The following is a 21,503-nucleotide window of genomic DNA, read 5'->3' as shown; positions in this document are numbered from 1 at the left end:
CATCAACATGGATGGGACTGGAGGAGCTATGCTAAGTGAAATAAGTCAAGCAGAGAAAGTCAATTATCATATATTTTCACTTATTTGTGGAACATAAGGAACAGCATGGAGGACATTAGGAGAAGGAAGGGAAAAATGAAGGGGGGGATTGGAGGGAGAGATGAACCATGAGAGACTATGGACTCTGAGAAACAAACTGAAGGTTCTAGAGGGGAGGGGGGTGGGGGGATGGGTTAGCCCAGTGATGGGTATAAAGGAGGGCACATACTGCATGGAGCACTGGGTGTTATACAAAAACAATGAATCATGCATCACTACATCAAAAACTAATGATGTATTGTATGGTGACTAACATAACATAACAAAATAAAATTAAATTAAAAAAAATTTTAAAAAGTATAAACATAAACAAACAACAGCAACAAAAATAAAAGAGTTGAAATCAGATGGTCTATTCTTTGGCTACGGTGAAACGAAATTAAAAATCGGTTACAATAAAACATTTAGGAAAACCTCAAAAAGACAAAAAGATTTAGAAAATATTTTAAACTGAATGATAATGAAAATACATGATATCAAATGTCCACATATGATGGTTTAAGACTCTTCTGGATGACTGTAGGCAGCAGAAAACCAGATAATACAAAAAAGCTATATCTCAGGTGTTGGGGAGTGATTTGATGTAGATTAGACTTTTGATGGGAAATTCATATGTGGAAGAGAAAAAATGGAGAACTATACAACATGAATTTCTGTTTCCCAGTTTCTAGCATGAGACTAAATTCAACTGTCAGGGTGTGAATAGCATTCGCAGAGGCCACATATGGAAAAACCCAGTCTTTCTTGCCTGGAGAACCAGAAAACCAAAGCTGCCAAATTGTCAACCCTAAAGAGAGTGGAGGGAACTGCCAAGGAAAAGAGCCAATTAAAATGGGCAAAAGATTTTGAACAGAAACTTCTTGAAAGAAGATATACAAATTGTCTTTAAACATGTCATAAGAATTATCAGAGAATTATCAGAGAGATGCAAAGTAAAGCCACAGCGAAATATCAGTATCCACCCACTAGGATAGCTAAAGTTAAAAAACCTTGACAATACCAAGTCTAGGTAAGGATATGGAGTAACTGGAACTCTCTGAGCATTGTTTGAGGGGAAGCCGAATGGTACAACCACTTTGAAAAACAGAGTTAAAATAACTTTGCCTAATCCTATCCCTAGGTATTTACCCAACAAAATTGACGATATATAAATACCCACAAAAATGTCTATATGAATATTCATAGCAGCATTATTTACAATAGCCCCAAGCCCAAATGATTGGCAACTGATAAAAAAGATAAATTGTAGTATATCCCTCTCATCCTTGGAGGCTCAGCTCTGATACGATCTCTGCTATAAACACATCTGATCAATCGGTGGCTTCATTCTTAGTGCTCCTTCTCAAAAGTCTTTGTATCAAATATTTGGCACATTGTATTTGAAACATTTGCTTTTTTTCTGTCCCTTTTAATAAATTGCTGCCCCTTAAAAAAAAAAACAACAACTGGACTGTGCTTTGTTTTTGAACCTTTGCAAGCATCCAGTTAAAATCCCCCCAAAGTAGAACAAATAGAACATATGTATTTTATGTTGCAATTTCTGATTTCCTAATGAACAATTTTTAGTGAAGGTTTTTTTGTCATTGTTGTTGTTTCTTCTTTTTAAGAAGATTCTTGTATCCTTCACTTTTACCATGTTTGTGTGTGTGTGTGTGTGTGTGTGTGTGTTTGCTAATACTCTCAAAAACTTTTTTTGAAATGCTACATTCAGAGCTCATATATATATATATATATTTTTTTTTTTTTTCCTCCACTCATCCTTGGGAATAAACATTCTTTAACATCCTGAGAGAATCTTTTTGTTAAATTTCCCTATATAGTTTGTGGCAAGTTGTAACTGAGAAACATGATTTATTTTTCTATGTGTATTTCCTTTTATTCTGTGTCCTACAGTATACAGTGTAGTGTATAGCTCATATTACTTGAAATTAACCATACATAATTTTGTATAGCATCATTACATTTCTCTACAAGCAATGCTTTATCCCAGTTTTTCTAAAGCTTTCTCATAATATACATATTTCTTTAATTTTAATCCTTTCTAGACCTTCTCTAGTCCCTTCCTCTCAGTAGGCATAGTTGGCTGAATGGCCTACAATTCACTTTGGCCAGTGTTGATATGGCAAAATAAATGCACACCACAGTTTTGTGAATATATCACGGTAATCATGCTAGCTTCCTTCATAACAGAGCTATTTCTAGGAAATCAGAATTTCTTGATGATAACTGGACTAGCATTACATAGGAGTTGGATATTTCATAAAACCTCCATGATTAAGAAGGACGAGCAACTCATTTGAGATTAAAAGGCAAGTTCGACGAGGTAGGGGCAGTCAGAAACTCTAACTAATCCTTGTCAGCGCACATCATTTAGGGAAGAATTTTTTCCCCATTTTCCAGTTATCAGCTTAGAAAATCTATTGCCTAGGGGTGCCTGGGTGGCTCAGTCGGTTAAGCATCTGCCTTCCACTTGGGTCATGATCTCAGGGTCCTAGGATAGAGCCTTGCATTGGGCTCCCTGCTGACAGCAGGGAGTCTGCTTCTCCTTCTCCTTCTCTGCTCCTCCCCCCAGTAATGCTTACTCTTTCTTGAAAGAAAGAAAGAAAGAAAGAAAGAAAGAAAGAAAGAAAGAAAGAAAGAAAGAAAGAAAGAAAAGGAAGAAACGAAGGAAGGAAGGACGGAAGGAAGGAAGAAAGAAAAAGAAAGAAAAAAGAAAGAAAGAAAGAGAGGAAGAAGAAAGAAAGGAAAGAAAGAAAGAAAGAAAGAAAAGAAAGAAAGAAAGAAAGAAAGAAAGAAAGAAAGAAAGAAAGAAAGAAAGAAAGAAAGAAAGAAAAAGAAAGGAAGAAAGAAAGAAAGAAAGGAAGAAAGGAAGAAAGAGGGATGCCTCGGTGGCTCAGTTGTTAAGCGTCTGCCTTCGGCTCAGGTCATGGTCCCAGGGTCCTGGGATCGAGCCCTGCATCGGGCTCCCTGCTCTGCGGGAAGCCTGCTTCTCCCTTTCCCACTCCCCCTGCTTGTGTTCCCTCTCTCGCTATGTCTCTCTCTGTCAAATAAATAAAGAAAATCTTTAAAAAGAAAGAAAGAAAAGAAAGGAAAGGAAGGAAGGAAAAAAGAAAAAGAAAGAAAGAAAGAAAGAAAGGAAAGAAAGAAAAAGAAAACCTATTGCCTATTTGCTAGATGAGGCATGGAGGGTAGTAGAAATTGACAAATGGAAATGAACAATGTTCTCCAAGCCATAGATTAAACGGGAGAGCAAGATTTGAATTCAGATCTGCCTGATATCAAACCTACTGCTGTTTCTAAGGCTGCTTCTTTGTGAAAATCTTTTTAAAAATGTTATGACTATTTCCAAACACACTCGGAAGTATGGAGAACGGTATAATGAGCACTGTGAACCTCAAACAGATTATACATTTATCAAATTCTGCCACCTTTGCCTTCACTTATTCCTTTGTATTGTTTTCTTTTTCTTGTACTTTGCTTAAGATTTGCTTTTGAAGCTAATCTCAGATGTCATGTCTTTTTATTCCTGTACATATATTTTATTCCTGTATGTTTTTGGATGCATCTTAGAAAAATAAAATTTTTGTTAGAGAAGAATGCCTATATTATACCTGACACAGATAAAAAATCATTCTATGATATGATATCTCAAAAATATCTGCAAAAGTTGTTCAAATTGGTATCCTGAAAAAGTTTGCATACTGTATTTACTTGTTATGACACCTAAGACTTACCTAGAATGGTTCCCCTCCCTTCTCTCCACATATTTATTTGTTTTTTTATGTCAGTGACTTGCAGCAGGAAATAGGTAGTGGTTCTGGAGATTGTTTCAATTTCTCATTTTTTTCCTCCTTCCTTTTGTTGTAATTTAGCTTGCTGGTCTATCCCCTTCCACCAAATTCCCTGCATGCACATGTGTGTGTGTTTGTGTGTGTGTGTGTGTGTGTAAATTCCTGTAGACTCTAGAAGCTTGATTAGATTCAAGTTCAGGTTCAACCTTTTTGTTTCTTCCAAAATACAACATAAGCAGTTGCTATGTGCTTCACACAGCCCATTTTTAGAGATGATGAGATTGATAATTTTCAGGTGCTGAAAGTCTGATCTTTTCATTGCCAAACTTCTCATCCATGTTCTTATCTCACTGAGGATTACTCAACTGAATTAATTCATTAGGTGATGCAAAATGGGGATTTTTTTAAATTTTGTCATTCCTTACACATTTATTAGCTACATTTCTTCTGTAAAGGAGAAATTCATCCTATCAAATAGCCTTGTTTATGTATTGGGAATCAGAATGTACATGGGAGAGTCAGGATAAATGCTTAATTTTTTCCCATTCATTGACAATTTTCAATATTCAGTATAAGGAGTCGGTGCCCTAGAGTCATATCTTCCCCACCATCCCTCTCTCTCTCATATCATTGTGAACTTACAGGATTTTTCACATTCAATATATTTAAATAGATTATTATTTTTTTTTTTTGATGCTAAAATTTTTCCATCCTTGGCTCTTGGCTGATGTTGACTTCTTTGTCCTTCAGGCTCAACCCTATCTGTCTTTGATCACTTTCTTATTTTCTGACACAAGACATTCTGAGCTCATCATGTATATTTCCTGCTTTAAACTGGAATTAGCCACGACTCTAAGAAGCCCTAGTCATTTTAGTGGAGAATGACATTTGGAGAACACAATCTGGGCCTTAGCAGTGCTCACTGCTATTGGCTTATCACTGATTGTGGACATTTTTAGAAGGCAGAGCTAGTAGATAGATATTTAAAATAAAACATGAATTTATATGAATATTTTTTAAATGAAGAAGTTTACTTATTTGATCTTATATCTATATGTTTTTAGCTTACACTAAAATATTTGTTCCTAATATAATATAATTTTTTATTTGCATTATCTGGAAATATACACACAAAATTTTTGTAAAAGTAACAAATATTACCGCTAACAAATAGACCAGTGGATATTTTAAAATATATATTTACAGCTTTCCTTGTCTTTGAATATCTTCCCATGTGTACATCTGTGGATATATAACACTATGTACTCTGAGAAGCCTGGAAGTATTTCTAATTTAGAACCCTCCTTCAAAATAGGTTGCTACTTTTATAGGTGACCATTTAATTGCTCCTTCCACCTACTATTTAAAGGATTTTCTAGCTATTCCTGCTGATTTATTTTCCATATAAATGCTATAATCAACTTTTGTATCTTAAAAAAGCTGTTGTTATCTTGTTGAAGTCACAATAAATTTATAGGAATTTCATAGAATTGAATCCTTAAGATATAAATCTTCCTATGGAAAAAGAAGTTGTATTTTTGCACTTGTTCAAATCTACCAGTGTGACTTAAAGAAATATTTGAACATTTCTTTATATAAATTTAGACATATGTTTTAAAATTTATGCTTAAACATTTTATCCTTTTGTGTTTTATTTTATTTTTTAATTTAAGTTTTTTATTATGTTTATCACCAAACATTACATCATTAGTTTTTGATATAGTGTTCCATGATTCATTGTTTGTGCATAACACCCAATGCTCCATGCAGAACGTGCCCTCTTAATACCCATTACCAGGCTAACCCATCCCACCAACCCCCTCCCCTCTAAAACCCTCAGTTTGTTTTTCAGAGTCCATCATCTGTCATGGTTCGTCTCCCCCTCCGATTTATTCCCCTTCATTCTTCCCCTCCTGCTATCTTCTTCTTCATTTTTTCTTTCTTAACATATATTGCATTATTTATTTCAGAGGTACAGATCTGTGATTCAACAAGTCTTCCATAATTCACAGCGCTCACCATAGCACATACCCTCCCCAATGTCTATGTACCAGCAACCCCATCCCAGCCCCCCCCGCCACCACTCCAGCAAACCTCAGTTTGTTTCCTGAGATTAAGAATTCCTCATATCAGTGAGGTCATATGATACCTGTCTTTCTCTGATTGACTTATTTCACTCAGCATAACACCCTCCAGTTCCATCCACGTCGTTGCAAATGGCAAGATCTCATTCCTTTTGATGGCTGCATAATATTCCATTGAGTATATATACCACATCTTCTTTATCCATTCATCTGTCGATGGACATCTTGGCTCTTTCCACAGTTTGGCTATTGTGGACATTGCTGCTATAAACATCGGGGTGCACGTACCCCTTCAGATCTCTACCTTTGTATCTTTGGGATAAATACCTAGTAGTGCAATTGCTGGGTCATATGGTAGCTCTATTTTCAACTGTTTGAGGAACCTCCATACTGTTTTCCAGAGTGGTTGCACCAGCTTGCATTCCCACCAACAGTGCAGGAGCGTTCCCCTTTCTCTGCATCCCTGCCAACATCTGTCATTTCCTGACTTGTTAATTTTAGCCATTCTGACTGGGTGAAAGGTGGTGAAAGGTGGTATCTCATTGAGGTTTTGATTTGGATTTCCCTGATGTCGAGCAATGTTGAGCACTTTTTCATGTGTCTGTTGGCCATTTGGATGTCTTCTTTGGAAAAATGTCTGTTCATACCTTCTGCCCATTTCTTGATTGGATTATTTGATCTTTGGGTGTTGAGTTTGATAAGTTCTTTATAGATTTTGGATAGTAGCCCTTTATCTGATATGTAATTTGCAAATATTTTCTCCCATTCTGTCGGTTGTTTTTGGTTTTGTGGACTGTTTCTTTTGCTGTGCAAAAGCTTTTTATCTTGATGAGGTCCCAATAGTTCATTTTTGCCCTTGCTTCCCTTGCCTTTGGCGATGTTTCTGGGAAGAAGTTGCTGTGGCTGAGGTCGAAGAGGTTGCTGCCTGTGTTCTCCTTTAGGATTTTGATGGACTCCTGTCTCACGTTTAGGTCTTTCAACATTTGGAGTCTATTTTTGTGTGTGGTGTAAGGAAATGATCCAATTTCATTCTTCTGCATGTGGCTGTCCAATTTTCCCAACACCATTTGTTGAAAAGACTGTCTTTTTGCCATTGGACATTCTTTCCTGCTTTGTCAAAGATGAGTTGACCATAGAGTTGAGGGTTCATTTCTGGGCTCTCTCTTCTGTTCCATTGATCTATGTGTCTGTTTTTGTGCCAGTACCACACTGTCTTGATGATGACAGCTTTGTAATAGAGCTGGAAGTCCGGAATTGTGATGCCGCCAGCTTGGCTTTTCTTTTTCAACATTCCTCTGGCTATTCGGGGTCTCTTCTGGTTCCATACAAATTTTAGGATTATTTGTTCCATTTCTATGAAAAAAGCGGATGGTATTTTGATGGGGATTGCAGTGAATGTGTAGATTGCTCTAGGTAGCATTGATATCTTCACAATGTTTGTTCTTCCAATCCATGAGCATGGAATGTTTTTCCATTTCTTTGTGTCTTCTTCAATTTCTTTCATGAATGTTTTATAGTTTTCTGAGTACAGATCCTTTGCCTCTTTGGTTAAATTTATTCCTAGGTATCTTATGGTTTTGGGTGCAGTTGTAAATGGGATCGGCTCCTTAATTTGTCTCTCTTCTATCTTGTTGTTGGTGTATAGGAATGCCACTGATTTCTGTGCATTGACTTTATATCCTGCCACTTTACTGAATTCCTGTATGAGTTCTAGCAGTTTTGGGGTGGAGTCTTCGGGGTTTTCCACATAAAGTATCATATCATCTGCAAAGAGGGAGAGTTTGACTTCCTCTTTGCTGATTTGGATGCCTTTGATTTCTTTTTGTTGTCTGATTGCTATGGCTAGGATATCTAATACTATGTTGAATAGCAGTGGTGATAGTGGACATCCCTGCCCACATTCCTGACCTTAGGAGGAAAGCTCTCAGCTTTTCCCCATTGAGAATGATATTCGCTGTAGGTTTTTCATAGATGGCTTTTATGATATTGAGGTATGTACCCTCTATCCCTATACTCTAAAGAGTTTTGATCAAGAGAGGTTGCTGTACTTTGTCAAATGAGTTTTCTGCATCTCCTGAGAGGATCATATGATTCTTGTTCTTTCTTTTGTTAATTATTGTATCATGTTGATTGATTTGCGGATGTTGAACCAACCTTGCCACCCAGGAATAAATCCTACTTGGTCATGGTGAATAGTCCTTTAATGTACTGTTGGATCCTATTGGCTAGTATTTTGGTGAGAATTTTTGCATCCATGTTCATCAAGGATATTGGTCTGTAATTCTCTTTTTTGGGGGTCTTTGTCTGGTTTTGGGATCAAGGTAATGGTGGCCTCACAAAATGAATTTGGAAGTTTTCCTTCCATTTGTATTTTTTGGAACAGTTTCAGAAGAATAGGTATTAATTCTTCTTGAAATGTCTGATAGAATTTCCCTGGGAAGTCATCTGGGCCTGGGCTTTTGTTTGTTGGGAGAGTTTTGATGACTGCTTCAATTTCCTTAGTAGTTATGGGTCTCTTCAGGTTTTCTATTTCTTCCTGGTTCAATTTTGGTAGTTGATACATCTCTAGGAATGCCTCCATTTCTTCCAGGTTATCTAAATTGCTGGCATATAGTTGCTCATAATATGTTCTTATAACTGTTTTTATTTCTTTGGTGTTCATTGTGATATCTCCTCTTTCATTCACGATTTTGTTGATTTGGGTCATTTCTCTTTTCTTTTTGATAAGTCTGGCCAGGGGTTTATCAATCTCTTAATTCTTTCAAAGAACCAGCTCCTAGTTTCTTTGATCTGTTCTACTATTCTTTTGGTTTCTATTTCATTGATTTCTGCTCTGATCTTTATTATTTCTCTTTTCCTGCTGGGTTTAGGCTGTTTTTTCTCTAGCTCCTTTAGGTGTAGGGTTAGGTTGTGTATTTGAGACCTTTCTTGTTTCTTGAGAAAGGCTTGTATTGCTATATAGCCTCCATGTATTTGAGTTCTTTCCAACTTTCCTCCTGTGATTGAGTTCTAGTTTCAAAGCACTGTGGTCTGAAAATATGCAGGGAATAATCCCAGTCTTTTGGTACCAGTTGAGACCTGATTTGTGACATAGGATGTGATCTATTCTGGAGAATGTTCCATGGGCACTAGAGAAGAATGTGTATTCCATTGCTTTCAGATGGAATGTTCTGAATATGTCTGTGAAGTCCATTTGGTCCAGTGTGTCATTTAAAGTTTTTATTTCCTTGTTGATCTCTTGCTTAGATGATCTGTCCATTTCAGTCAGGGGGGTGTTAAAATCCCCCACATTTATTGTATTGTTGTCAATGTGTTTCTTTGTTTTTGTTATTAATTGCCTTATATAATTGGCTGCTCCCATGTTAGGGGCATAGATATTTACAACTGTTAGATCTTCTTGTTGGATAGACCCTTTAAGTAGGATATAGTGTCCTTCCTCATCTCTTATTACAGTCTTTGTTTTAAAATCTAATTTGTCTGATATAAGGATTGCCACCCCAGCTTTCTTTTGGTGTCCATTAGCATGGTAAATGGTTTTCCACCCCCTCATTTTCAATGTGGGGGTGTCTTTGGGTCTAAAATGAGTCTCTTGCAGACAGCATATTGATGGGTCTTGTTTTTTAATCCAATCTGATAGCCTGTGTCTTTTGATTGGGGCATTGAGCCCATTTACATTCAGGGTAACTATTGAAAGGTATGAATTTCGTGCCATTGTATTGCCTGTAAGGTGACTGTGACTGTATATTGTCCGTGTTCCGTTCTAGTCTATGCTGCTTCTAGGCTTTCTCTTTGCTTAGAGGATCCCTTTCAATATTTCTTGGAGGGCTGGTTTCATGTTTGCCAATTTCTTTTTTTTTTGTTTGTCCTGGAATTTTTTCTCTCTCCTTCTATTTTCAATGAGAGCCTCGCTGGATATAGTATTCTTGGCTGCATATTTTTCTCGTTTATTGCTCTGAAATTATCATGCCAGTCCTTTCTGGCCTGCCAGGTCTCTGTGGATAGGTCTGTTGCCAATCTAATGTTTCTACCATTGTAGGTTACATATCTCTTCTCCCGAGCTGCTTTCAGGATTTTCTCTTTGTTTCTGAGACTTGTAAATTTTACTATTAGATGTCGGGGTGTTGACCTATTTTTATTGATTTTGAGAGGGGTTCTCTGTGCCTCCTGGATTTTGATGCCTGTTTCCTTCCCCACATTAAGGAAATTCTCTGTTATAATTTGCTCCAATATACCTTCTGACCCTCTCTCTCTTTCTTCTTCTTCTGGGATCCCAATTATTCTAACGTGTTTCATCTTATCATATCGCTTATCTCTCGAATTCTGCCCTCGTGATCCAGTAGTTTTTTCTCTCTCTTTTTCGCAGCCTCTTTATTTTCCATCATTTGGTCTTCTATATCACTGATTCTCTCTTCTGCCTCATTTATCCTAGCAGTTAGTGCCCCCATTTTTGATTGCACCTTATTAATAGCCTTTTTGATTTCGACTGGTTAGATTTTAGTTCTTTTATTTCTCCAGGACGGGTATCTCTAATAACTTCCACGCTTTTTTCAAGCCCAGCTAGTATCTTTAAAATCATGATACTGAACTCTAGGTCCGACATCATACTAATGTCCATATTAAGTAGGTCCCTGGCAGACGGTACTGCCTCTTGTTCTTTTTGCTGAGGTGATTTTTTTCGTCTTGTCATTTTGTCCAGAAGAGAATAGATGAATGAGAGAACAAAATGCTAATAAGTTAACAACATCTCCAACAAATATATTCTAAACAAATCAGAAAAGAACTGAAACCAGGGGAAAAGAAAGGGAAAGAAAGAAAAAAGAAAGAGGAAAAAAAGATAAAAACCAACAAAAACAGAACAAAAAAAAAAACAGAATATGATCAAATATGATCAGGCTAGTGCATAGATCAGTGCCACACACTAGATTTTTCGTGTATTTTGGTCTGTTAGAAGAATGTGCCTCCTAAAATTTTAAGGAAAGTAAGACTTATATATGTACAAAATAAGGGTTGATACAATGAAGGGATGGAATATGATTGTAAAGATGAAAAGTATAAAAGATTTTATGAAAGGAATCCTAAGATAAGAAGTTGTTTGAAAAAAGAAAGAAGATTTAAAAAAAAAAGGGAGAGAATGTGATCAGGCAGGAGAGTAGAAGAAAACCATACACTAGTGATTTAGGGTATATTTTGATCTGTTATAAGAAACCGTATCTTAAAGTTTTAAAGAGAGAACAACTTATATCTATATGCCAAAAATAAGGATAACTACTATGAAGGGATAGAATATGACTCTAAATATGAAAAATTAAAATTGTTTTTTTTTAAAGGGATTGATAAGATGTTGGTTGAAAAAGGGAAAAAGAAAAATTAAAAAAAAACAGTTTAAGAAAATTAACTTTGAAAAAGTAATGAATCATGGTAAAAACGCTATGAATTCTATGTGCAGTATTCCCCTAGGGCTGGAGTTCTCCCGTTCTCCTGGATCGGTAAACTTGGTCTTGGCTTGCTGGCTGTTCATGCTGATCTTCTGGGGGGGGGGGGCTGTTGCCGTGGTTCCCAAATGTCTTTGCTGGAGGCAGAATTGCCCCACCCTTGTCGGTCCGGGCTAAGCAAGCTGCTCGGGTTTGCTCTCGGGAGCTTTTGTTCCCTGCAAGCTTTCCGTACAGCTTCGGAGGATGACAGTGAAAATGGCGGCCTCCCAATCTCCGCCCTGGAGGAGCCGAGAACTCGGGGCCCTGCTCCTCAGTGCACCCCCAGAGAAAACTAGTCACTCCCATCTCCCCGGTCTCCGGCCGCAGTCTGTGCTCACCCGGCCTGTGACCGAGCGTTGCTATCTCTGGCACCCGACCCCGTGTGGAGTCTCCAAACCTAGCAGATCCCTGCGGTGCGCTCCCGCACCACTCCTCCCGGGGGAGGAAGGGGAGTCTCCCCGGCTCTGCCGCTTGTTGGGTCCCTGCTGGAGGAGCAGTGGCCCGACTGGGCCGCGGATCACAGTTTATGGCAACCCCGAGCTGAGAGCCCGCGACTCGGCTCCGTCTCAGCAGCCGGCTTCCCCGCTCCAATACCTGGGAGCTCTGCTGCACTCAGTCACCCCCGGTCTTTCTGTGACCCCGACGGTCCTGAGACCACACTGTCCCACGAGGGTTCCACCCCCCGCTTAGCCACTGGAGCGACGTCCCTCAGTGGAGCCAACTTCTAAAAGTTCCGATTTTGTGCTCTGTGGCTCTATCGCCAGAGGCGGCCAATGGAGACCCCCTCCCCCACCGTCTATCACCTTGGATTCAGTTCTCCGCACGTCCTACCTTCCAGAAAGTGGTCGCTTTTCTGTTCAGAGAGTTGTTGCTACTCCCCTCTTCGATCTCCTGTTGAGTTCGTAGGTGTTCAGAATGGTTTGATCCCTATTCAGCTGAATTTGAGACCAGACGAAATCCAGGTCTCCTACTCCTCTGCCATCTTGCTCTGCCCCCCCCATCCTTTTGTGTTTTAAAATGAATTTCCTTCTGTTAGGTCTTCTAATTGGTTATATTTCAGAGGTATTATAACTGTTTCGGTATCTTCATTTTTACATGCTGCTCTAACTAAATCCTCTTATTGGTCACAATGTAATTTTTTTCATAACTTACTACTAGATTCTATTTGTTAATCAGCTTAATTTTTGTGGATTAATACATGTCAGTGTATTGGTTTATTGTTTTCTTTTATGCACAACTATTAAGTGGACATAATTAATTGTGAGCAGGTACAATTCACTCCAGGAATAAAAGAATAGCAATCACGGTCTTTGCAAATCCACTGATACAATCTGATATTTTAATCATCTGAAGGAAAAATATCATATGATTATTTCCATAGATAAAAGATATCTGACAAAATTCAAATGTCTCCTCCTCAAATCTTGCTAGTATATCAGAATCTTGTGAAACTGTACATAAATTTCACATTTTCTCTTAGAGGGAGTATATTTGGGTGACTTACAGAATACAATTACTCTTAAAGTCTTAATGTTCATTTTATTTTAATTCAGTTTTTAAAGATTTTTTTTATTTGTTTGAGAGAGGGAGAGAGAGCACAAGTGTCAGGGAGGGGTAGAGGGAGAGGGAGAAGCAGACTCTCCACTGAGCAGGGAGCCTGATGATGCAGGGCTGGATCCCAGGACCCTGGGATCATCACCTGAGCAAAAGGCAGATGCTTAACCAACTGAGCCACCCAGGGGCCCATTAATGCTCATTTTAGACCACTTTCCACATTTCAGAAGCAATTCTTCTTGGATATGGATATATTTTTTTAACAAAAATACTAAACAGGCTTACAAACCATATGTGCTGTGTGTTTGTTTACATTTATTTATTATATGATATTCTTTCTAAACTTTTAGCACTTTTGTTACGGAGATAATGACTATTTAGAAAATTCAGTTTAAGTGCCTGGCCCTTAAACATAGATCCTCAGGCAAGTTTCACAGTGAGATTGTTTATTTTATTAGCCATCCGAGTTTACTTTTACAATATAGTATTATCTGTGAAGGAACAAGACAATGAAGATGACAAGAAGAAAAAAATTGAAATGGTTAGATATGAGAGAAAATTAAAAAAAAAAGTTCAGATTGTGTAGTCTATGAAATCTGCCAATAAACCATTAGAATTTTTATTATCATGAAGTTGAATTTGAAGGTAACATTTTCTTTTCTTAAAGAGATAGCTTTTTTATGGTAGAAAATCATAGTTTTTTGGGAAGTTTTTGAAGGAGGCTTTAGAAGAAAGCTTCAGTGGCCTGTGGGAAGGCAGGGTTTGTCCTGAGAATTTGAAACACAATAGTTTCCTGGACCAATGGTCACTCAGTTCTCAAGGTGGAATTTAAATAAGCCCATTGTTTTCTAAGAGCTCCTACTCTGTCCACTCTGTTTTGCAGAATTGTAACTGCGTTGATTCCCTTCCAGAGCATTTACTTTCAAACTTCCTTTGTTATTATGTTGTCCTATATGAGACTTGTCTTCCTCGCCAAAATAATGGATCCTGTAAGTATTATATAATCTAAATAAAAAAATTTAACTTGACTTCCAGAGGCCAAACTCCAAAATGTGAGTTCTGGAACTCATATGTGAATATAGCATGTAATTTCAAAAAATAACTAAGACTTCTTGGCAGGAAAAGAAAGACATTCCCCTAAGTTAAGGGTTAGCTTTTAAAGTCAGTTATTATGACACAAAGAATAGAATGATTATTTGCTTCTTTTTAGTATTTCAGAAATATTTAATAGCTAAAAATGAAAGACGCAGGAAATGTCAATACATAGTTAATCTCTTTAAGACAAGATATTTGAATCCAAAGAGATAACTTGGAGCATTTATTTATTTTTTAAAAGGTATTATTATTTATTTGTCAGAGAGAGAGAGAGAGAGAGAGCATGAGCACAAGCAGGGGGAGTGGCAGGCCAAAGGAGAAGCAGACTCCCCACTGAGCAGGGAGCCCAGTGAGGGGCTCCATCCCAGGATCCTCAGATCATGACCTAAGCCAAAGGCAGACACTTAACCAACTGTGCCACCCAGGTGCCTCAACTTTGAGCATTTAAAGAGAAGTCTAGAAATGTGCAATGGGGTGAGAAAGTATACAGGAAAAGAAAGAAAACAGAACCCTCCTTGTGGAGTATTTGTTATATGCCTTTATGTGCTTGTTCTCATTTAATTTAATCTTCAAGACAGTACTGTGAAATGTATACTATTTTTTATACCTATTTTAGAGATGGAAACATATGTCTATTAAGGCTAAATACTTTGTCCAAGTTCACTCCATTGGTAACCATGGGAGGCAGAATAGCCAATACTACAGAGATAAAAGGGGATACATGATAGGATTTCCTACACTGCCTGCTATGGTCGTCTCTGGAAGGCCATGGCATGTAAAGCTAGAGGGATCTCATAAATCTCAGTTTAAGATGATTATTTTAAGCCATTATTTGCAATAGTCATTTTGTATGAAAATTTATTTTCATGATACACTATGCCATGTGATATTTACTCATCATGTTTACGTGATATTGATAGTCCACACATCAATCCATCGAACAGGAAAAATAGTTTGGAAACTGTATTAATCACTTAGCTATTTCTGTCTGTCTGTCTGTCTGTCTATCTAGGTGAATGAAGATACCCAGAAAAGTTGAATAATTTTCCCGATGTGACATAAGGAGCTAGAGTGTGAAATTACATCTTTTTTTTTTTCTCTTTTTAATCAAAGGCTCACATTTTGAGAAGAAGTTAATGGCATAAAGCAGGGGTCAGGAAATTATTTCGGTAAAGCTAGCTGTGTGGTTGGTGGGTCTTGCTCACATACTGCTTGGTTCTACCATCGTAACATTAAATCAGCCATAGGCAGTCTGTAAATGAATACACAAGGCTGTGTTCCAATAAAACTTTATTATTTATTTTTATTTTTTTAAAGATTTATTTATTCATTTATTTGACAGAAAGACACAATAAGAGAAGGAACACAAGCAGGGGGAGTGGGAGAGGGAGAAGCAGGCTTCCCGCGGAGCAGAGAGCCTGACGCAGGGCTCATCCCAGGACCCTGGGATCATGACCTGAGTCGAAGGCAGACGCTTAACTGACTGAGCCACCCAGGCGCCCCACCAATAAAACTTTATTTACAAAAAGAAACAGCAGGCCACATTTGGGCTTAGCACCATATTTTGCTGACCTCACTATAAAGATATACAGTATGTTTCACACAACACACCTTTTGTGTGGCTTTTAAAAAAATAAATTTACAGATACCTCAAAAGACAGCTCACCACCTCCTTTAATTAGATTTTGAAAATAATCTTAATGTGAAAAATGATTTGGTAAATCTAGCTATCTGCAGTCACCTGAGTGACTGGGTGCGTAGGGACTAGGGATTTCAGAGGAGTCTGCATTAAGAAATATCGCAGAGAGCAGTGGGTTTGCAGAAATAAGGTGCGTATAAATCAAACTTGACCTTCATTTTTGGAGATATAATTACAGAGAGTGAAATGCACAGATTTTAAGTATATGGTTCTAACATTTACATTACCACATAAGTTTCCCTCAGGCTTCTTCCCAGTCAATCCCCTTCACAGCAGAGGCAATCATTGTTCTACATCTTTATCATTGATTCTTTTTGCCTATTTCCAAAGTTTGTATAAATAGCACTATACAGTATTTTTTATGTCTGGCTTTGTAGCAGTTTTCTATTGCTGTATAGGAATTTACCGCAAATTTAATGGCTTAAAACAACGCTCTATTACCTCACAGTTTCCATGTGTGTGGAATCCAGGCATGGCTTATCTGGGTCCTTTGCTCAGGGACTCAACAGGCTGAATTCAGTGTCTGCAGGACTATATCCTCATCTGGAGCTTAGTGTCTTCTTCCAAGCTCACTGAGGTTGTTGAAAAACTTTTCAGTTCCTCGCAGGTTGAAGACTAAGGCCCTCCCTGTAGACAATTTACAACATGGCCATTTGCTGCTTCAAGGCCAGCAGGATAGTGTCTCTTCAGGAAGAGCTTCCATTTGAGAAGTCAGACTTTCTGTTATAATCTCTCATTTAATTAACTCAAAAGCAACTTCTTTTGGAATTTAACTGTGGCCATATTATGTAAATTAATCCTAAGAGTGACATCAATCCTATTCACAGTTCCTACCCTCATTCAACTGGAGGGGATTATACAGGGTTACACAGGGTGGGAATATTCCCATCTTGAGGACCTACCACAGACTTCTGTTACATTTACAATATTCACCCATGTTATTAATATCACTGCATATATTTCTAGTCTTTTATTGTATGAATATACTCTAATTTCTTAATCTAATCTCATATTGATGAACATTTTCTCCCCAGTCTTTGGCTATTATAAATACAGCTATTATGAATATTCTTTTCTTTTCTTTTTTATTTTTTTCTCTTTAAATTTTTTATTGTTATGTTAATCACCATACATTACATCATTAGTTTTTGATGTAGTGTTCCATGATTCATTGCTTGTGCATAACACCCAGTGCTCCATGCAGAACGTGCCCTCTTTAATACCCATCACCAGGCCAACCCATCCCCCCACCCTCCTCCCCTCTAGAACCCTCAGTTTGTTTTTCAGAGTCCATGGTTTCTTATGGTTCGTCTCCCCCTCCAGTCTCCCCCCCTTCATTCTTCCCCTCCTGCTATCTTCTTCTTTCTTTTTTCTTAACATATATTGCATTATTTGTTTCAGAGGTACAGATCTGTGATTCAACAGGCTTGCACAATTCACAGCGCTCACCATAGCACATACCCTCCCCAACGTCTATCACCCAGCCACCCCATCCCTCCCACCCCCGACCACTCCAGCAACCCTCAGTTTGTTTCCTGAGATTAAGAATTCCTCATATCACTGAGGTCATATGATACCTGTCTTTCTCTGATTGACTTATTTCACTCAGCATAACACCCTCCAGTTCCATCCACGTCATTGCAAATGGCAAGATCTCATTCCTTTTGATGGCTGTATAATATTCCATTATATGTATATATACCACATCTTCTTTATCCATTCATCTGTCGATGGACATCTTGGCTCTTTCCACAGTTTGGCTATGGTGGACATTGCTGCTATAAACATCGGGGTGCACGTACCGCTTTGGATCCCTACATTTGTATCTTTGGGGTAAATTCCCAGTAGTGCAATTGCTGGGTCATACTGTAGCTCTATTTTCAACTTTCTGAGGAACCTCCATACTGTTTTCCAGAGTGACTGCACCAGTTTGCATTCCCACCAACAGTGGAGGAGGGTTCCCCTTTCTCCACTTCCCCGCCAACATCTGTCGTTCCCTGACTTGTTCATTTTAGCCATTCTGACTGGTGAGAGGTGGTATCTCATTGAGGTTTTGATTTGGATTTCCCTGATGCCGAGCGATGTTGAGCACTTTTTCGTGTGTCTGTTGACCATTTGGATGCATTCTTTGGAAAAATGTCTGTTCATGTCTTCTGCCCATTTCTTGATTGGATTATTTGTTCCTTGGGTGTTGAGTTTGATAAGTTCTTTATAGATTTTGGATACTAGCCCTTTATCTGATATGTCATTTGCAAATATCTTCTCCCTTTCTGTTGGCTGTCTTTTGGTTTTGTGGACTGTTTCTTTTGCTGTGCAAAAGTTTTTTTATCTTGATGAGGTCCCAATAGTTCATTTTTGCCCTTGCTTCCCTTGCCTTTGGCGATGTTTCTAGGAAGAAGTTGCTGTGGCTGAGGTCGAAGAGGTTGCTGCCTGTGTTCTCCTTTAGGATTTTGATGGACTCCTGTCTCACATTGAGGTCTTTCAACCATTTTGAGTCTATTTTTGTGTGTGGTGTAAGGAAATGGTCCAGTGTCATTCTTCTGCATGTGGCTGTCCAATTTTCCGAACACCATTTGTTGAAGAGACTGTCTTTTTGCCATTGGACATTCTTCCCTGCTTTGTCAAAGATGAGTTGAGCATAGAGGTGAGGGTCCATTTCTGGGCTCTCTATTCTGTTCCATTGATCTTTGTGTCTGTTTTTGTGCCAGTATCACACTGTCTTGATGATGATAGCTTTGTAATAGAGCTGGAAGTCTGGAATTGTGATGCCGCCAGCTTTGCTTTCCTATTATGAATATTCTTATACAATATTTTGTGAACAAATGTTTTCATTGTTCGTGGATAATTACCTAGGAGTTAAAGTGGTGGGCCAGAAGGAAGATATAACTTTATAAAAAAAGCCAACCCATTTTGCAAAAGTGTTTTTACCATTTTATACTTGTAAAAGCAACCATTGAGAGTCCTGGATTGTTGTATATTATCAACAATATTTGGAGTTCTCAGTTTTAGTTATTTATTCATTTATCTTAATTCTTCAAATATGAAGAATAGCATCACATTGCAGTTTCAATTTGCATTTTCCTAATGACTAACAATTTTCAGCAATGCACTTTTTCATTGGGCTGTGGGTCATTTCCTCAAGAAGCACTTGTTCAAGTCGTTGGCCCACTTTTGATGCAATCATAGGCTTTTTATTATAGAATTTAGGAAATTCTTCATACATTATGGTTACAAGTTCTTTGACCCCCACAATGACCCCAAGTTCTTTGATATATGTTTTATAATTTCTCCCACTCTGTGGTTCATCTGTTCATATTCTTAAGAGTATCTTTTGATAATCAAACATTTAATTTTTAGAAGTCAACATTATTGATTTTTAAATTTAATGGCTTGTATTTCTGTGTCACTTTTAAGAAATCTTTGTCTACAGAAAAGTCACAAAGATATTTTCCTATATTTTCTTCTAGAAGCTTATAAGGAAATATTTTTTTTTCTGTATATAAAATTTTGGGTTGAGATTTTTTTTTTTCCGTAGCAACTGTAAAGATTTTGTTCTTTCTGTTTGAATTGTTTCTGTTGATAAGTCAATAGTATTTTAATTATTATTCTGTGTGATACATTTCTTGTCTCTGACTAATTGTATTTTCCAGGTCTAGAATTTCCATTTATTTCTTTTCCTCTTTCTTTTGGTTTTGTTTCTCTTTTCTACTGAGATTTATGACCCTTTCCCTTGTTGTATCTGCCTTTAAGTACTTGAAAATATATTCAAGTTCTTATCTACTGATTTCAGCATTCCCATTACCCCTGGGTCACATTGTCCTACTTCTTTGTTTATCCAGTGATTTTTAAAGACAGATTTTATTTTTTAGAGCTGTTGAAATTCACAGAAAAATTGAGCAGAGAATATAGTGTTCCTATATACTCCCTGCCCACACATAAACACAGCCCCCCAGTATAACACCCCACCCCAGAGAGGTATATTTCTTACAGATGAACCTACATTGGCACACCATAACTGCCCAAAGTTCATAGTTCACATTAGAGTTTACTCTTGGTGTTATACAGTCTATGGGTTTTGACAGATATCTAATGACATGTATCCACCATTATAATACTATACAGAATAGCTTCACTGCCCTCAAAATCATTGGTGCTTTGCCTATTCATCCCACCCTTACCCTTAACCCTCAGCAACCACTGATCCATTTACTGTCTCCACAGTTTTGTCTTTTCCAGAATGCCATATATGGGAATCACACAGTATCTGGACTTTTTACATTGGCTTCCTTCACTTAATAATGTGCATTTAAGTTCCTCCATGTCTTTTAATGGCTTGATAGCTCATTTCTTTTTAGCACTGAAAAACATCCCATTGTCTAGATGTACCACAGTTTGTTCATCCATTCACCTACTGAAGGAAATCCTGGTTTCTTTCAACTTTTGGTGATTAGAAGCAAAAGTGCTGTAAACAAACATCTGTGTACAGATTTTTGTGTGGATATAATTTTTTGATTCATTTGGGTAAATACCAAGGAGTGTGACAGCTGTATTATATAATAAAAATATGTTTGATTTAGTGAGAAACTGCCATATTGTCTTCCAAAGTGGCTGTACCATTTTATATTTCCATCAGCAGTGAATGAGAGTTCCTATTGCTCCATACCCTCACCAGCATGTGGTGTTGTCAGTGTTTTGAATTTTAGCCATTCTAATGAGTGTGTAGTGGTATCTCATCATTGTTTAAAGTTGTGAATCTTTAATGACATGTGATGTTGGCCTATTTGTTAATCAGGTTGTTCATTTTCTTATTGTTGAGTTTTAAGAGTTCTTTGTGTATTTTGGATAATAGTCCTTTATCAGATGCATTATTTGCAAATATTTTCTCCCAGTCTTGCCCTGTCTTCTCACTGTCTTGACAGTATCTTTTGCAGAGCAAATTTTAATGAAGTCTAGCTTATCAATTATTTCTATCATGAATCGTGCCTTTGGTATTGTATCTAAAAAGTCTAGGTAATGCAGATTTTCTCCCTTGTTATCTTTGAGGAGTATTATAGTTTTTTGCTTTACATTTAGCTCTACAATCCATTCTAAGTTAATATTTCTGAAGGGTGTAAGGTCTGTGTCTATATTGTTATTCCAGTGCCATTTGTTGAACTGTTTCTTTTCTCCATTATATTATTGTATTTCATTTGCTCCATTGCTAAAAATCAATGGACTGTATTTGTGCAGGTTTATTTCTGAGCATTCTATTATGTTCCTTGGATTTGTGTATTCTTTCACCAATACCACTTCTTGTTACCATACAATTGTACTGTAAAATCAATTACTGTAGCTTTATAGTCGATCTTGAAGTCAGGTAGTGTGAGTCCCTTGAGTGTTTTTCTCATTCAGTATTGTGTTGGCCATTCCAAATCTTTTGCCTATCCATGTAAATTTTAGAATCAGTTTGCTGTATTTGCAAAATAACTTAGTAGGATTATGACTGGGATTTCACTGAATCTATAAATCAAGTTGAAAAGAATTCATATCTTGATGATATTGAGTCATATTCATGGATAAATGAATATGAAATATATTTCCATTTACTTTGTTCTTTTCTGACTGCTTTCATCAAAGTTTTGTTGTCCTCCTAATATAGATCTTGTACATATTTGTTAGACTTATACCTAAGTGTTTATTTGGGGGGGTGCTATGTAAAATGTATTGTGTT

Source organism: Zalophus californianus, chromosome 8, assembly GCF_009762305.2.
Source record: "Zalophus californianus isolate mZalCal1 chromosome 8, mZalCal1.pri.v2, whole genome shotgun sequence".
In the NCBI taxonomy this organism is placed as follows: domain Eukaryota; kingdom Metazoa; phylum Chordata; class Mammalia; order Carnivora; family Otariidae; genus Zalophus; species Zalophus californianus.
Note: the sequence above shows the minus strand (reverse complement) of the source record.